The sequence below is a fragment of the Hyperolius riggenbachi genome, chromosome 4, assembly GCF_040937935.1.
Source record: "Hyperolius riggenbachi isolate aHypRig1 chromosome 4, aHypRig1.pri, whole genome shotgun sequence".
In the NCBI taxonomy this organism is placed as follows: Eukaryota; Metazoa; Chordata; class Amphibia; order Anura; family Hyperoliidae; genus Hyperolius; species Hyperolius riggenbachi.
This window is the reverse complement of record NC_090649.1, coordinates 93,014,202-93,029,351: the sequence shown is the minus strand read 5'-3', so window position 1 is coordinate 93,029,351 and position 15,150 is coordinate 93,014,202. Positions and strand designations below refer to the sequence as shown.

The 15,150-nt window shown below is 44.1% G+C and overlaps 1 long non-coding RNA gene across 1 annotated transcript in view; it reads left to right on the top strand.

Moving 5' to 3' along the window:
• LOC137571342 (uncharacterized) overlaps positions 1–15,150 on the top strand; it is a 108,236-nt gene that overhangs the window by 19,549 nt on the left and 73,537 nt on the right. The gene's annotated exons all lie outside the window — the stretch shown is intronic.

Sequence of the window (15,150 nt, the reverse complement as noted above, 5' to 3'; positions counted from 1 at the left end):
GGCCAAGTCAATCACTTGACCTGAATCTGATTGAGCATGCATGTTATTTGCTGAAAACAAAACTGAAGGGAAATGCCCCAAGAATAAGCAGGAACTGAAGACCATTGCAGTAGAGGTCTGGCAGAGCATCACCAGGGATGAAACCCAGCGTCTGGTGAAGTCTATGCATTCCAGACTTCGGGCTGTAATTGACTGCAAAGGATTTGCAAAAAAGGATTAACAAGTGAAAGTTTGATTTATGATTTTTATTCTTTCCCATTACTTTTGCTCCCTTAAAGAGAACCCGAGGTGGGATTTTATTATGCTAGTCGGGCACAGAGGCTGGTTGTGCACACTAACACCAGCCTCTGTTGCCCCATGGTGTGCCTCCAGGACCCCCCTGCGTGCCGCTATACCCCCCGCAGTGCTGGCGACACGCAGCGTGTCGCCAGCACATTGTTTACCTAAGCGCTGTCTGTCAGCGCCGCTCCCCCCGCATCGGAGCTACCCGCCCGCGTCACTTCTCTCCAATCAGCTGGAGGGAAGGGACGCGGGCGGGTAGCGCCAATATGGAGGAGGCGGGGGAGCGGCGCTGACAGACAGCGCTTAGGTAAACATTGTGCTGGCGACACGCTGTGTCGCCAGCACTGCGGGGGGTATAGCGGCACGCAGGGGGGTCCTGGAGGCACACCATGGGGCAACAGAGGCTGGTGTTAGTGTGCACAACCAGCCTCTGTGCCCCAGTAGCATAATATAATCCCACCTCGGGTTCTCTTTAACAAGTGGGAGGCACATATGCAAACTGTTGTAATTCCTGATTTGGATGTAAATGCCCTCAAATAAAAGCAGGCAGTCTGCAGTTAAAGCACATTAATGTTAATTCATAAAGCCTTCAACAAGTGGTAAGACGATATTTACCGACACCTCTGGTGAGGTCTTAACAATGGGAAGTCGCCTGTGCAGGGAGCCGTAATTACAGCTTGTAACAAAAGAGATATCGCCATACTTCTGCTGTACCGCTTAATGAGCTGCGGTAATTTACCGAACTTCAAAGGCAGCTGTGACAATCTTATGAATTAGCACAAGTGTTTGTTTCATTTCAAATCCATTGTTTGTGTATAGAGCCAAAAATGTTAGATTTGACGATGTCCCAATATTTATGGACCTGACTGTATGATTGATGTGCTGTTCAACTAATAAAATACTTTGGAAATGAAAGAATATGCAGCATGCCGCGTTTTTGCGATCGGCCTATAATCGAATCGGAGATGTGTCCATAAATTAGAAGATAATTTGTCCTAAATGTATGTCCCCTTTTAGTATGTGACCTCTTGTCTGCAGGCCATCTGGCAGGCAGAACATTTTCTAGGAAGCCTTTTCTCTTGTAACCTTTGCTGATGACTCAGTTCCTTGAACTTTTATTGGTTCCCTTTTTTTTTTTCTTTTTTTTTTTTATGTAAACCTTCATTTCTGCTGATTCATGGGTCACCATTAGTGTAAGAGCTATACTTCTACTGACTGAAGAAGGTGTTTTCTGGCACACCTGAAACCTTTACGCCCTGATGCTATTACTCACCAATAAGAGAGCTCTAGCCTAAACCAGTGATCTGCAAACTTGGCTTTCTAGCTGTTAAAGAAAACCTGAACTGAAAATAAAAAGTCAAAATAACCATACACAGGGCATACTTGCCTCCTGTGTAGTCCTCTCCTCAATTTCTTTCTCCTCTCCTGCGTCCCATTTGTCCGCTGTGATCAATGGAATTCTCCGTCTTCCATTTTAAAAATGGCCATTACCCCATAACCGCTTCCTGGTCAGCAGACTGTTAAACTGTAATATCACCCACTTGAGCCATAGGGAAACATGGATATTACCTTGCACATTCAGTTGTAACTGACTGCTGCTGATATATAACTGACAGTAACTGGTATATTTTGTCAGAACTGGAAGGGATCACTGTAAGAAGAAAATGGTGAGCTTCTGAGAGGAACGGACGGCGAGGTAAGTATGTGATATTCATTTGCAGGTACATCATGTGTTTATTTTATATAATTTTACTCACTTCAGGTTCCCTTTAAGGAACTACAAGTCCCACAATGCAATTGCCTTTATGAATCATGACTGTCTGTCATACTCCCACAATGCATTGTGGAACTTGTAGTTCCTTAACAGCTGGAGGGCCAGGTTTGCAGATCACTGGCCTAAACATATGCCTAGTACACAATACAATTTCCCATCAGACAGGTCAAATCGATTATTTCCAACAGGTCTGATCTGATTTCTGATCGTTTTTCTGATCCATTTTGTATAGAAGTGATTGGAAAGTTAATGAGAAAAACAATAGCAAATAAGATTGGACCTGTTTGAAAATAATACATTTAACCCATCTGTATGATGGGTAATTGCATAGTGTGTTCCAGGCATTATGTTGAGTTTACACAAGTGGTTTTTATCCATGCTGTTAACAAGTGATAATTTACATAGTTAAAGGGCAACTGAAACTAGAGGGATATGGAGGCTGCCATATTTATTTCCTTTACTAGTTGCCTGGCTATTCTGCTAATCCTCTACCTGTAATACTTTTAGCCATAAACCCTGAAACAAACCTGCACCAGATCAAGTGTCTCTGACATTGTCCGACCTGAAAGATTAGCTTTATACTTGTTTCTGGCATTATTCAGACACTACTGCAGCCAAGTAGACCAGGAGGACTGTCAGGATAAAAGTATGAAAGGAAATAAATATGGCAGCCTCCATACATTTCTCACTTCAGTTGTCCTTTAATCACTCATCTATTAAGTATTGCCATTCACTTGCTGCATAATGGAACTTAGGCCAGTTGCCCAATGGAAGCAGCATTTGCGCTTCCTAAAGTGCAAGCGCTTTGTGCAGCGGTTTTGGAAGCAATTTGGGGCACAATTTGCTTGCGTTTGCAAGCTATGTACTTGGAACCGTACAGTGCTTGCATTTGTGTTCTGCATTTTGAATAAAGTTTTACTTGTATGCCGGGTCCAGGCGTCAGCGTCTGTAGCGTTGCCCCGTCCCCTTGCACATCATATCTGTGCAAGGGGGTGGGGCTACATTTGGAAGGCGGCACATGGACCCGGCATGTAGATTAAACTTTATTCAGAGCACCGCACAAAATTGCTGCAAAATCACTTTTGAACAGCGACTCAGAAGTGAATTTTGCATCGCATCATATACTTTCACATTACAAATAAAGAAAGGGGAGCATTATAAAGACTTATTAAAGTGAATCCGAGGTGAACTTTTACACATTGCATAATTGTGTTCCTTTCCTATTGTTTATAGGGCATTCCTCAAGCCAAATACTTGTTTTTGTTTTAATACTCTAATTCCCTATAAACTAAACAAGCCACACCACAGATTTTCAGAGAGCCTTGGCAGTAGCAAGGGCTCATGGGAGCTCAGTCTGGGCAGGAGGAGGGGGAGGTGTTACTAGCCATTGATTTCAGAGGGGGAGGAGGAGAGTGGATTAGGCTGATGGCTCAAGATACAGATAAGCCTGCTTCTGTGTAATGTTTACAAACAACATGGCTGCTGTCATTGTATCACAGGAATAAATAATCATATTCTATTAAAACTGCTTGCAGCTATATTTGCTGTGTACACATCTAAACTTTAGATAAGATATATAGACAAGTTACTTGTTCTAGTTATTTTTTCATCTTGGACTCGCTTTAAGGCGAGAGTTACCGTACAAGACAGGAAAGAACCCCCAGCATGACTCTTCTTGCCAGTGCAGGATGATTGGTCACTGTGTGCTCCATGGATAAGAGTGACCGATCACACAGTTATAGCCATCATTAATGCTGTGGAGTTTGGGAGGCAGAGGGGGAGATAGCAGCATCCATACCCCCCCCCCCCCCCCCCCCCCGTAAGTCATGTCCAGGCTTCTCATAAACAGGAGCTGTTTGTAATAACTGGGGAGTTCTCTGATGTCCACAGGAGAGGGAAATCCATAGTAACAGTATAACTGCATTTATTGATTGATGGCAGTTAGGGATTGATTTGGCATGTGTGTAATTACAATATAAAGGGCAACTTAATGTTTAACCTCTTTTTAATGATCAGGACCTGAGGGCCCGTTTCCACTATCGCGAATCTGCAAGCGTTTCCTGCATGCAGATTCGCACAGCCAATACAAGTGGATGGGCCTGTTTCCACTTGTCAGTTTTCCTGAGCGTTTTTCTGTGCAGGATTTTTCTGCACGGTAGAGCCCTCAGAATTCGCCTGCGTGTGGAGTGCATGCGAATCGCCGCTAATGTATTTAATAGGGAAATCGCCTGCGGCTTTGGCATGCGAATTTTCATGCGAATTCGCATGGAAAGCAATGGAAAAGCACACCGGCACTGCCATGGTTAAATTCGCATACAGTGTCATCCATGCGAATTTTCATGCGAATTCGCACAAAAATTCGCATACAACCGCATGCGAGATTCGCATCCGCATGCGAATTTTTACCGCGGCGATTCGCACCGCACAAGTGGAAACGGGCCCTGAAGAGGGCAATTTATAATAGTAAATATCTGTTGTCCTTGTAGAATATGTTGTCCTTGCAGTTTATGCATATCTAGGCACTTATTGTAGCAATGTGACTGTGATTCAAATTGTTTTACAAGCAGTAACATTCTATGATCTGTTACATTGTTGCAAGTAGATCAAAGTCCAAGTGTGAGCGCTTGTTTGGTTATGGTGAGTTGGAACCACAGACTCCTTGCAGTGTGATACTGGACAGATTCAGAACGAGCTTGTAAAAAGCCTTCTTTTATTTAGTAAAGCTGTGTTAGAAAAGAGGCAGGTTTAGGAAGCGGTGAATGTTCAGATTCAGTTCTTAGGGAGAATGAACAACGCTGGAAACTGCTGTGTAAACGCATCTAAAATTTCCACACCATCCATTTTCCTACTAGGTGAAAGCTAGGGCCAATCGTTACCAACCACTGACAGCCAGTGAACACGGATGATGGATTAAAGGGGAACTCCAGGCTTCTAGAAAATCTGCTGAACATTCCTAGCACTCCTGAGTTACTGAAAGGAAACCTGGAGGGATATGGAGACTGACCTATTTAATTTTAAACCATACCAGATGCCTGGCAGCCCTGCTGATTCTCTGCCTAATACTTTTGCCACAAGCTTTTTTTCAGGTGTGCAAGTCTCCTGCAGCCAAAAGAGATCAGCAGGGCTGCCAGGCAACTGGTATCGTTAGGAAAGAAATATGGCAGCTTCCATATCTCTTACTTTAGGTACCGTTTAAAATTAAAGCTCGTGGATACTGTGAATACTTTAAATATTTTTGGATATCCTGATTATTCTAGCTGGGTGGCTAGCTGCCTGCTGGATGCAGAATTGCACTTCCCATGATCCCAAGCAGTGACTGCCTGCTAATACTTGGGAAGTATCTTCATGTTTACGTTACACTTTGTACAAAGTACTATTTAAAATGTACTACTTTCAATTGTTCTTGTTGGTACATTTTTCATTTGCTATGCAAACTCGAGCACAAGTGAGTTGGCTGGCTATTGACCGACATCAGAGTGTGCACACAGGTCTGCAGCAGCTAGGAATGGAAATCCTATTAACCTTGTGTATTGCACAACTCAGGACTGTCACACAAGTGGCATCTTGTAGCTATGTAGATTTGTGACCAGTTACAGATCTGACCAAAGCCTGGTGCACACCTTCAATTTCAATTTGCCAATCACTGGCCAATTTTTAGCACTTCCATGTAGTATGAAGGTTTACCTACACAATCTGTTCATAATATTCAATATCTGTTGACCCTTATACTAAGTGGAGGTGGTAAAATTGGTCAGTGATTGGCCAGTCATAATTGAAAGTGTGTAGCAAGCTTAAAGGGACACTGTAGGGGGTTAGGGGAAAATGAGTTGAAGTTACACGGGGCTTCTAATGGTCCCCCGCAGACATGCTGTGCCTGCGCAGCCACTCACTGCTGCTCCGGCCCCGCCTCCGGTTCACTTCTGGAATTTCAGACTTTAAAGTCAGAAAACCACTGCGCCTGCGTTGCCGTGTCCTCAATCCCGCTGATGTCACCAGGAGCGTACCGCGGAGGCACAGACCATTCTGGGCCTGCGCAGTACGCTCCTGGTGACATCAGCGGGAACGAGGACATGGCAACACAGGCGCAGTGGTTTTCAGACTTTAAAGTCTGAAATTCCAGAAGTGAACCGGAGGCAGGGCCGGAGCATCGGTGAGAGGCTGTGCGGGCACAGGATGTCTGCGGGGGACCATTAGAAGCCCCGTGTAACTTCAAATAATTTGCTGGCTGCAGACTAAAATAGCATAGTCTAAAGTATAAATTTTTTTTTTCCCAATAGTTTAGTTGTACTTGAAAGGCAAGCTGTACTTATATATACCGGGTAGTAGTTGCTGAAAATGTCCCTTCTCTGTCTGAGGGCTGGTGCACACCATTTTTTGTCCAGGACCCCATTTTACCGTAAACTATTCTTGCCCAACCTAGTTCTTCGTGTGCCGCAAGGTGCCAGGTCTGATTCAGGTCTGAAACCTAAAGTGGAACTAAACTCGACTTTTTCTTTTCAGATCTAAAAGATTAGCCACAGCATAACCTTTATGGGGAAAATAAATCCTCATTACAATTTATGGAAATCCTGTAAAACCTGAAGGTTTTCCTCTTCTGCATGGAGCACTGAAATGGTTAAGCCCCAATGTTAGGGCTCGTTTCCACTGTTGCGGTGCGGAATCGCCTGGATTCCACCGCAGAAGAAATCGCATGCGGCTGCGTTTCCGCATGCGGATTTAGCCCGCGATTTCGCATGGCAAGGAGCCAGGCGAATTTAACCATGTCACTGCCTGAGTAAAGCTCCATAGCAAACCATGCGAAATCGCGGGGAAATCCGCATGACAAAGCCGCATGCGATTTCCCTATTAAATACATTAGCGGCGATTCGCCCGCATTCCTCCCGCATGCGAAATCTGACGGCTCTGCCGTGCAGATTTCTGCCGCACCGAAAAACGCTCCCGCCGCCGCACAAATGGAAACCGCCCCATGCACTTACATTGACTATGCGAATCCACATGCAGTGCCCGCATGCGGATTCGCTATAGTGGAAACGAGCCCTGAATTGTATGCCAGGGCTGCCTAGGTAGAGCTCCCCCTGCAGTCTATTCACAGTTGCTGATAAGAGCTTATTAGACAACTTTATCTAATCTTTGAAACACAGGAAACCTAGTAGAGACTTTTTCAGCTGTATGTGGAATAAAGACTTTTCATTGTGTGTTGTGCCAGAGTTCAGGGTCTGCTTTTAATGTTTTGAAATCTTGCCACAGATCTGGTTTTCTGTATTTCAAGCCCCTGTTTCAGGCAGAGGGAACACTTACAATGTGTAGATGCAGTGGAGTAAATATGCCAGGCCTAGGGCCTACAGACAGTGAGAGCCCACCCAGCAGCATATTGGGACCCCTTTAAGCTGTGGTGGTTCCAGTAGATACAAAGGTGGAGCATGAAGCCTCTTTGTACCCCACCTAAATGACTCCTCAGAGGTTTGGAGCTTATGGCAGCCGACATAACCATCCTATTGCAGGCTTCCAGCATCTTCTTCCACTTCTTTCATTATGTCGGATAGTTGCTAAAGTTCTCTGAGGCCTGGAACCCACTAGGAGTGCTTTTTCTGAGTGCTTGTGATTTGAAAAGCTCTTGCTAATGTAATGCTGTGTGCAATCCCACTTACATGTCAAAGTCCGGCCCACGGGCCAAATCTGGGCCTCGGAGCCATTAAATGTGGCCCTCAAGTGGTTTCCCCACTTTGCATTATGTTTGGCCCACTCTAGACTACGAGGGAAGCTATATTGGAGGTGAAGCCCTAGAACACCAGGGAAGCCATATTTGGAGGGAGGGGAAAAGCGCTTAACACTAGGGAACTGTATCAGGGTGGGGGCCTCTACACACCAGGGAATTGTATAGGGGGAAGGAGGAACACTAGACAGCAGGAAAGTGTGTGTGTGTGTGTGTGTGTGTGTGTGTGTGTGTGTGTGTTTTTATCCCCCATAGCATTGCATTAGCAAGAGTTTTTCAAATCCCTAGCACTTAGAAAGCACTGCTAGTGGCTTCCAGGCATAAGGCTGTGTTCCCACTTGCGCCGGTCACATGTGGCCAGCGGAAGAGGACAGTGTGGTGTCAGCTTTGGTCTAGCTGGAGCCCGGGGCAGATGCATTACCCCATAGGATATATGAGGAACGCATCCACCTGCCTGAGACTATTGTGGACTGCACAGAAGTGCGGCCCGCTTACTGCAATGCATCCTCTGCAGAGTGACAAGTGTGAATGGCTTCCATTTATAAAATAGGAGCTGTTCACTTTCAGTTTAGCAATGAGCGGAGAACAGACAAAACAATGTTCGTTCACAGCTAGCTCAAGTGGGAACACAGCTTCAGGCTCAACATCTGGACCAAGGCTCTTAAGGTAGCAATACATCAGGTGATGGTGGACAGGTTTGACCAAGAGACAAACCTCTCTAATCTGATAAGAGCGAGAGTTCTGTTAGCTGCCCATACAGTGCAGGCCGATTCCCAATCAATTTCATGATGAAATCGATCCGAAATCAGCCTTATGATGCCGGCACGATGCTATTCCCTCCCTAAGAACTCCTTACTGAATAGGTGCTGGCTTACTGAACAGGCAGGGCAGAGATTTGAACCCAGGTCTCCTGTGTCAGGCGGAGCTCTTAACCATTACACCATCCAGCCACATGCTGTCCGTGGATGTGCATGTGATGTCACATGTGGCCATGTGGCAACCACATGGAGCGTGTGTATGGACGAAGTTTGGAACCAAGGGGAACACGGACAGGTAATGTATAGTGCACGGGGGTGGGGCACATTGAACATTAGGGGGGAGAGTGTCGGGTGTTTCATCGTGTTCGCTCATTCCGATATCGCTGGCAGTTACCGCAGCACAACAGCCTGATATCTTGCAGCATGTCCGACATACTTGGCCTAAAACTGGTCGCATTGTTGTAGGGCATGCACTTGGCAGCAGCGATTTGCTTCCAATTAGGTAATTATCGAATCTGATGGTCGATAGGTTTGCGAAGTCGCTAGATATATTTTGCATTATCATTTCAGTGACCAAGTTTTTTTTTTTTTTTTATAGTTAATCTATATCATCCCCCTTTCCTTCCAGGAATCCAGCATTGTACTCTGTCTGATGAGCATTGTATCTAGATAAAACAGCTTTTCATTCTGCTTTATCCCTCAATCATACAGCACAACAGGATATATAGGAAAGGTAATAATGTGCCTGAAAGTGACTGCATAACTCTTTTCAGACTCTGTAAATACTCCTCTTATCTGTGGGAGACAGCAGCGGACCTGCCATTCTCTGCCATGCTAGAAGTTTTCATCTTGTGAAGACCTTTGGGAATGGTGACAAGCAAATTGCCTGTCCCTTGATGAGGCCGCTGATGCCCGTTACATCGGGTTTTTCTTTGTGAACCCAGCAGTCGGTATTGTTCCACGTCTTGCAGCCGTATCTCCAAAGAATTGCTGCCGCGCAATTAATCTGCTGTGACTGTTGAATTACCTTGCCTGGCTCCCGTGGGAGAGGCCCAGGCCACCTGGTGCACTGGTAATGTTCTGCTTATAGTCCTTAATGGTCACAGGTGATATGTCCTGGGGAAATGTGATTACAGCAGAACTCTGGACTAACCAATACATGTTTGTTCTAGAATATACACAACATATTGCAGCTAGTGTAGGAGTGTCAAACTCAAATGGGACCAAACTTGCAGGTCAACCTCTATTTGTAATTGCCACCTTCCACCCTTACAAACTTCCTTGGTGCATAATCTCCCAATCCCCCATAAACAGTTCTCTAGTGTCTTTCGCTTCCCCCCCCCCCAAATAAAGTTCCCTGGTCTAGTGACTCCCCTCCCTATACAGTTCCCTGGTGTCTAGTGCAGGGGTGGGCAAACTTTTGCAGGGTCAGGCCGCATTCCACTGCTATGCGGCCTGCTGTGACTACCTTCCCTCCCTCCAGAGGGCGATTGATTTGAATGCACCCAGTCAGTCATTCCAGCGGCAGTATCCATGCTGGTAGGTAAAGGCGTCATCACATGACAATGACGCTGCCATGGAGATCGCCTTGGAACAAGTGATTGGGCAAGTGCTTTGTGCTGTTGCATGCTGTACGCATCTTTAAAAAGATGGTGGGAGGGAGACTGACCCGCTAGTGGAAAGGGCTGTGGAGTCGGTACAAAAATCATCCGACTCCTCAGATTATGAAATCACCAACTCCAACTCTAGGTACCCTAAATGGCTCAGACTCCGACTCCACAGCTATGCTAGCGGCTAGCTAACTTTATAATGCCAGCCAACAGGCTGTACTTTGCCCAGCTGTTTCCCTCCCTCCATTTATGGCTTTCCTGGTGCTCTAGGGCTTCACCTCCAGTATAGCTTTCCTGGATGTGTAGAGTTGGCTGGACATAATGCAAAGTGGGGAAATTGCATGTGGACCAAATATGTTGGCTCTGTGGGTGAGATTTTGACATGTATGAGCTAGTGACCTAGCTAAAGAGCCCATGGGCCCCAGTACTGTATGCGTAATAATATAAAGCTGGCCACTAATGGTCCAATTTCTAGCGAAAAATCGTTCGAGCGATCAGAAATTCTGATCGGATTGGTTGTAAATAATCTCCATTGGTGGACACAATCGATTATGAATGAGTGACAAAAATGTCGCCCGAATGAATTTTCGTCGAACGAAAATGTGGATTTTCTTGGTGGTCGTGATAGATAGGAAGCAATGATTGGTTAGTTGATGGTGTAGTGAACGATTTTTCGTCCGATCAGAATTTCTGATCGCTCGAACGATTTTTCGCTAGAAATTGGACCGTTAGTGGCCAGCTTAAGGATGATGAAATACAATCTGCATAATGTAAACATGCATTATTATTTGGAGTCCTTTTATGCCCTTTGTGTGACTCAAAATTGCCTCACTGAAGTTGGAATTAAAGAGAAACTCCAGTGAAAATAATGTCATAAAAAAGTGCTTCATTTTTACAATAATTATGTATAAATGATTTAGTCAGTGTTTGCCCATTGTAAAATCTTTCCTCTCCCCGATTTACATTCTGACATTTATTACATGGGGACATTTTTACTGTGGGCAGGTTATGTAGCTGCTCCTAGCTGTTTTGGCTGTTAGAGACAGCTGTAAACAGCTAATTCCTGTCTGTGAACCTTCTTACATTGTAACAAACTGCCAAAAGTACCGCGGTACTCAGAGCTTCTTGTTAGAGGGGTTTCAGCACAAAATCAGTCATACAGCGCCCCCTGATGGTCTGTTTGTGAAAATCAATATATTTCTCATGTAAAAGGGGGTATCAGCTACTGATTGGGATAAAGTTCAATTCTAGGTTGGAGTTTCTCTTTGAACTACGTTACTATTAAGTTACTATTGTAACTACGTTACAATGTCCTTTAGGTTGTTAACATCTATGGACTTTAAGATGTATTTTATTTTTTTGGCTTTCATTTGCTGTGCTGTGAGATGTCACTCTGACCTCACAGCACAAGCGCATGCAAAGCGTGCAACGTTTTGGCTTGCTGTAACGTCAGAAGACCTGGCGGTCTGTCATTACGGGTCTGTGTGTCTCCAGGACAGCTGGGCTGCTGTGGAATCTCCTGTGACGTTACAGCTCGGCCCCTGGTGACAAGGGGTTACAGGTAGTTCACGTCTACACGCTGGCCTCTAATGTGATTTATGTTTCCGTAGTGTCCTCGGCTGCCTATTTTTAGCCAAACTATCTCGTACTAAACCAGCATTTTTCCTTTGCTGCTTGTGGTATCCTAGTTAAGTTATTTTACAAGCAAACACATGATGTGCAGGTCTGATGTTTCTCTCGCTAGAGAGTAGGTTGTTTTCCTACCTGGAAATGAAAGGGAAGATTTTAGTGATGCGAATTTTTGTGGAACAAAAAAAAAAAATACTGTATATTCCAGCGTATAAGACGACCCCCCCCCCCCCCCCAACTTTTCCAGTTAAAATATAGTTTGGGATATACTCGCTGTATAAGACTACTCCTCTTCCAACGTACATCAAATACATATTTTTTAAATCATATACTGGTGCTATGTATGAATGGATACTGGTGCTGTACTGTATGTGCTACCCATTATATAACCGTATATAGGCGATTGACTGGTTGGATTGGTCAGCTATCCATGTCTATCAGAGCAGTATGGCAGAATAGATCGTGCTGTGCCCATAAAACGCGTGTCTTTACCCGTCTGGCCCGCCCTTGTATCCTATTTACCGCCTTCTCTGCCTCTCAGATCTCGCACATGTGCGCCTCTTCATTTCAATCCTCAGTAGAGAGATCTGAGAGACGGTAACAAGATAGGGCATATCACCAGGCATCAATGACACCCAGCGTATAAGACGACCCCTAACCTTTCTGATGATTTTCAAGGGTTAAAAAGTAGTCTTATACACCACAATATACAGTAATTTTAACAGCAATAGAGCACCCTCTGCTGCCTCCTGACATAAAAGAAAAAAAAAATGTAACAACCTTTACCTTTCATGTATACTATCCATATACAACGCTAAGAACTTTTTTTTTTTTTAAATGCATTGCTAAATTGGCAGCACTGATTGGTCAGCCTGTTTGGCGCTGTCCAAGGTTCCTAAGGGGTAAGGCAACCATGCATCTAAATTCTAAAAACCTTAGCAGAATCGCATGATTTTTTTGTAAAAAAAAAAAAAAAGTTTTACCCCATAGAATATATTGTAAAACTTATGCGATTCTGCAAAGTGTGACCCTGGCATTAAGGTAGCCATACACTTTTCACTCTTGATTTAAAAAGAAGTGTGTAAGAAATTAATAAAAAATTTGAATTGAGGGGAAAAAAAAAATCCTACTTTAAAATCTGATCGGATGAGGGCGCTTTTTTTTATTCTGCAGCATCATGTTGAGACTGAATTGTCAAAATGAGTGGTTCATGTGTTATCACACCAGGAGGGTCCTGCAGGGGCCACCTATTATTCCTGATGCACTCGCTATGTCACCAGGTCTTACCTTCAAGACGTCCTTATATAAGCTCCATTCTATGGGTCGACACGATTAGTATACCTTCTATTGTAACCATGTTGGTGTGTATCTCAACCTATGTGGATTGTATGTATTCACTTTTTCTTTGTCTTCTTACTATTGTTGTCAATGTTATAAAAATGCAAAATTAAAAATTGAAGAAGAAAAATCACTCATCTGTGTATGGTATTTAGTTTGATTTTTCTTTAAGATTTCTCTGGTCTAAAAAAATACACAACATTTTGTGTATGGCCACCTTTACACAGGCTGCCATCTTGGCACTGCTCCATATCTAGTTCCAGCTCAACCTTTTCTCTATAATTGCCATTTTTCTAGTGTATGAGTCATAACTTGTGCCTGCCCCTTCATGCCTCACTAAGGAGCTTCCATTGGCCAGCTGGCATCTCTAGTCATGTTAAACTGGTGACAGATTTATTGGCACTACTCATTAATTAACCTAGAACATGTTTTCCAGTGCGTTTAAAGAGAAACTCCGACCAAGAATTGAACTTTATCCCAATCAGTAGCTGATACCCCCATTTACATGAGAAATCTATGCCTTTTCACAAACAAACCATCAGGGGGTGCTGTATGACTGATATTGTGGTGAAACTCTGAGGACCATGGTACTCCTGGCAGTTTCCTGTCTGTAAACCTTGTTGCATTGTGGGAAATGGCTGTTTAAAGCTGTTTCCAACTGCCAAAAAAAAGCATGCAGCAGCTACATCACCTGCCAACAGTAAAAAATGTCACCATGTAATGTCAGAATGTAAATCGGGGATTTAAAAGATTTTACAATGAGCAAACACTGACTAAATCATTTATACATAATTATTGTAAAAATGAAGCACTTTTTGTTACATTATTTTCACTGGAGTTCCTATTTAAACCAGCTTATGCCCTGCTGCAGGAAATGTCAGTTTCATGTGCTGTAACACCAATAGTTGGCGTAACGAACGATCATTTTCAATACACTGAGAAAGGCAAATGCAGGGCACTGACTTCCAGGGCTTGTAGCCCACCTTGTCAGACAGAAAACCTGAATCAGAAAGTCAAGTCCATATCACCTACCCTATTCTGTCTGTGCATTCATTCAACTTATTAAGCAGTTTATTTTTTTCTTGGCACAAGTTGGCTTACAAATACAGTTGTGTACTCTGTTAGCTGAGCTTGTGTTATCATCTGATGGAAAGCTATTTATAGACAATGGCCACCTAGAGCCCTATGCTATTGAACTAAAGTAGCCAAACCTTAAAAAAAAAAAGCTGTCATTACAAGATGGTGAGGTTTGTCTGGGAGCCTGAACTCTTTATCAGCTTCTGGTTGCCAGGAAATCTTTTATGAGCTGCAAACATTTTTCCCAGTGATTTCCCCCCCCCCCCCCCTCAAAGATTAACAGTTTGCTAGACTTTTTGTGTTGGGGAAGAGGGGGGGGGGGGGGGGGCACGGAGTGACACTTGTTTTTAATGACTCACTAGAATTCTGTGGACGAGTGTACTGAGGCTTATGCTGGGAATACACGACTGCATTCTGAGCTAAGATGAATAGATAATTTCCGACATGTTCGATCGTTTTGACGCTCGATTTGTCATTGAAGTGAATTGAAAAAAAGATTAAAAAACCGAGCGGAAGATAAGATAATCGAGCGGGCAAAACGATCAGGCACCGAATCGAGCGCCAGAATCGACCCGTGTATTCCCAGCATAATATCAACCTGATAGGCTGTATTTGGCCTCTTCTACCTTACAGGGGTGTGGTATCCCAGTATTCCCCACACACAGTTCATGTGGAAGTTTCAGCTGTCGTCACTTTTGTCTTCTCTGCTCGATGCACTTCGTGTATTTGGCTAAAGAGAGGGCGGCTTCAGGATTCTACTATTGAGGCTTCCCTCAGCGTTCTGTGGTTCCCCATCATTTAGCACGGCACCTCCAAGCCTGTTCTATTGATCCTTTGCTGCTAATGCTATCACCTACTTACCCAGAATAAAAATGCAGCTGCTCTACCTAAAGCTGACCAGGTAGTGAACCCCTTTTTAGGGATGAGAAAAAACTTTGCTAAGCTTTCAAAGGTTGACGGATGTGTTGT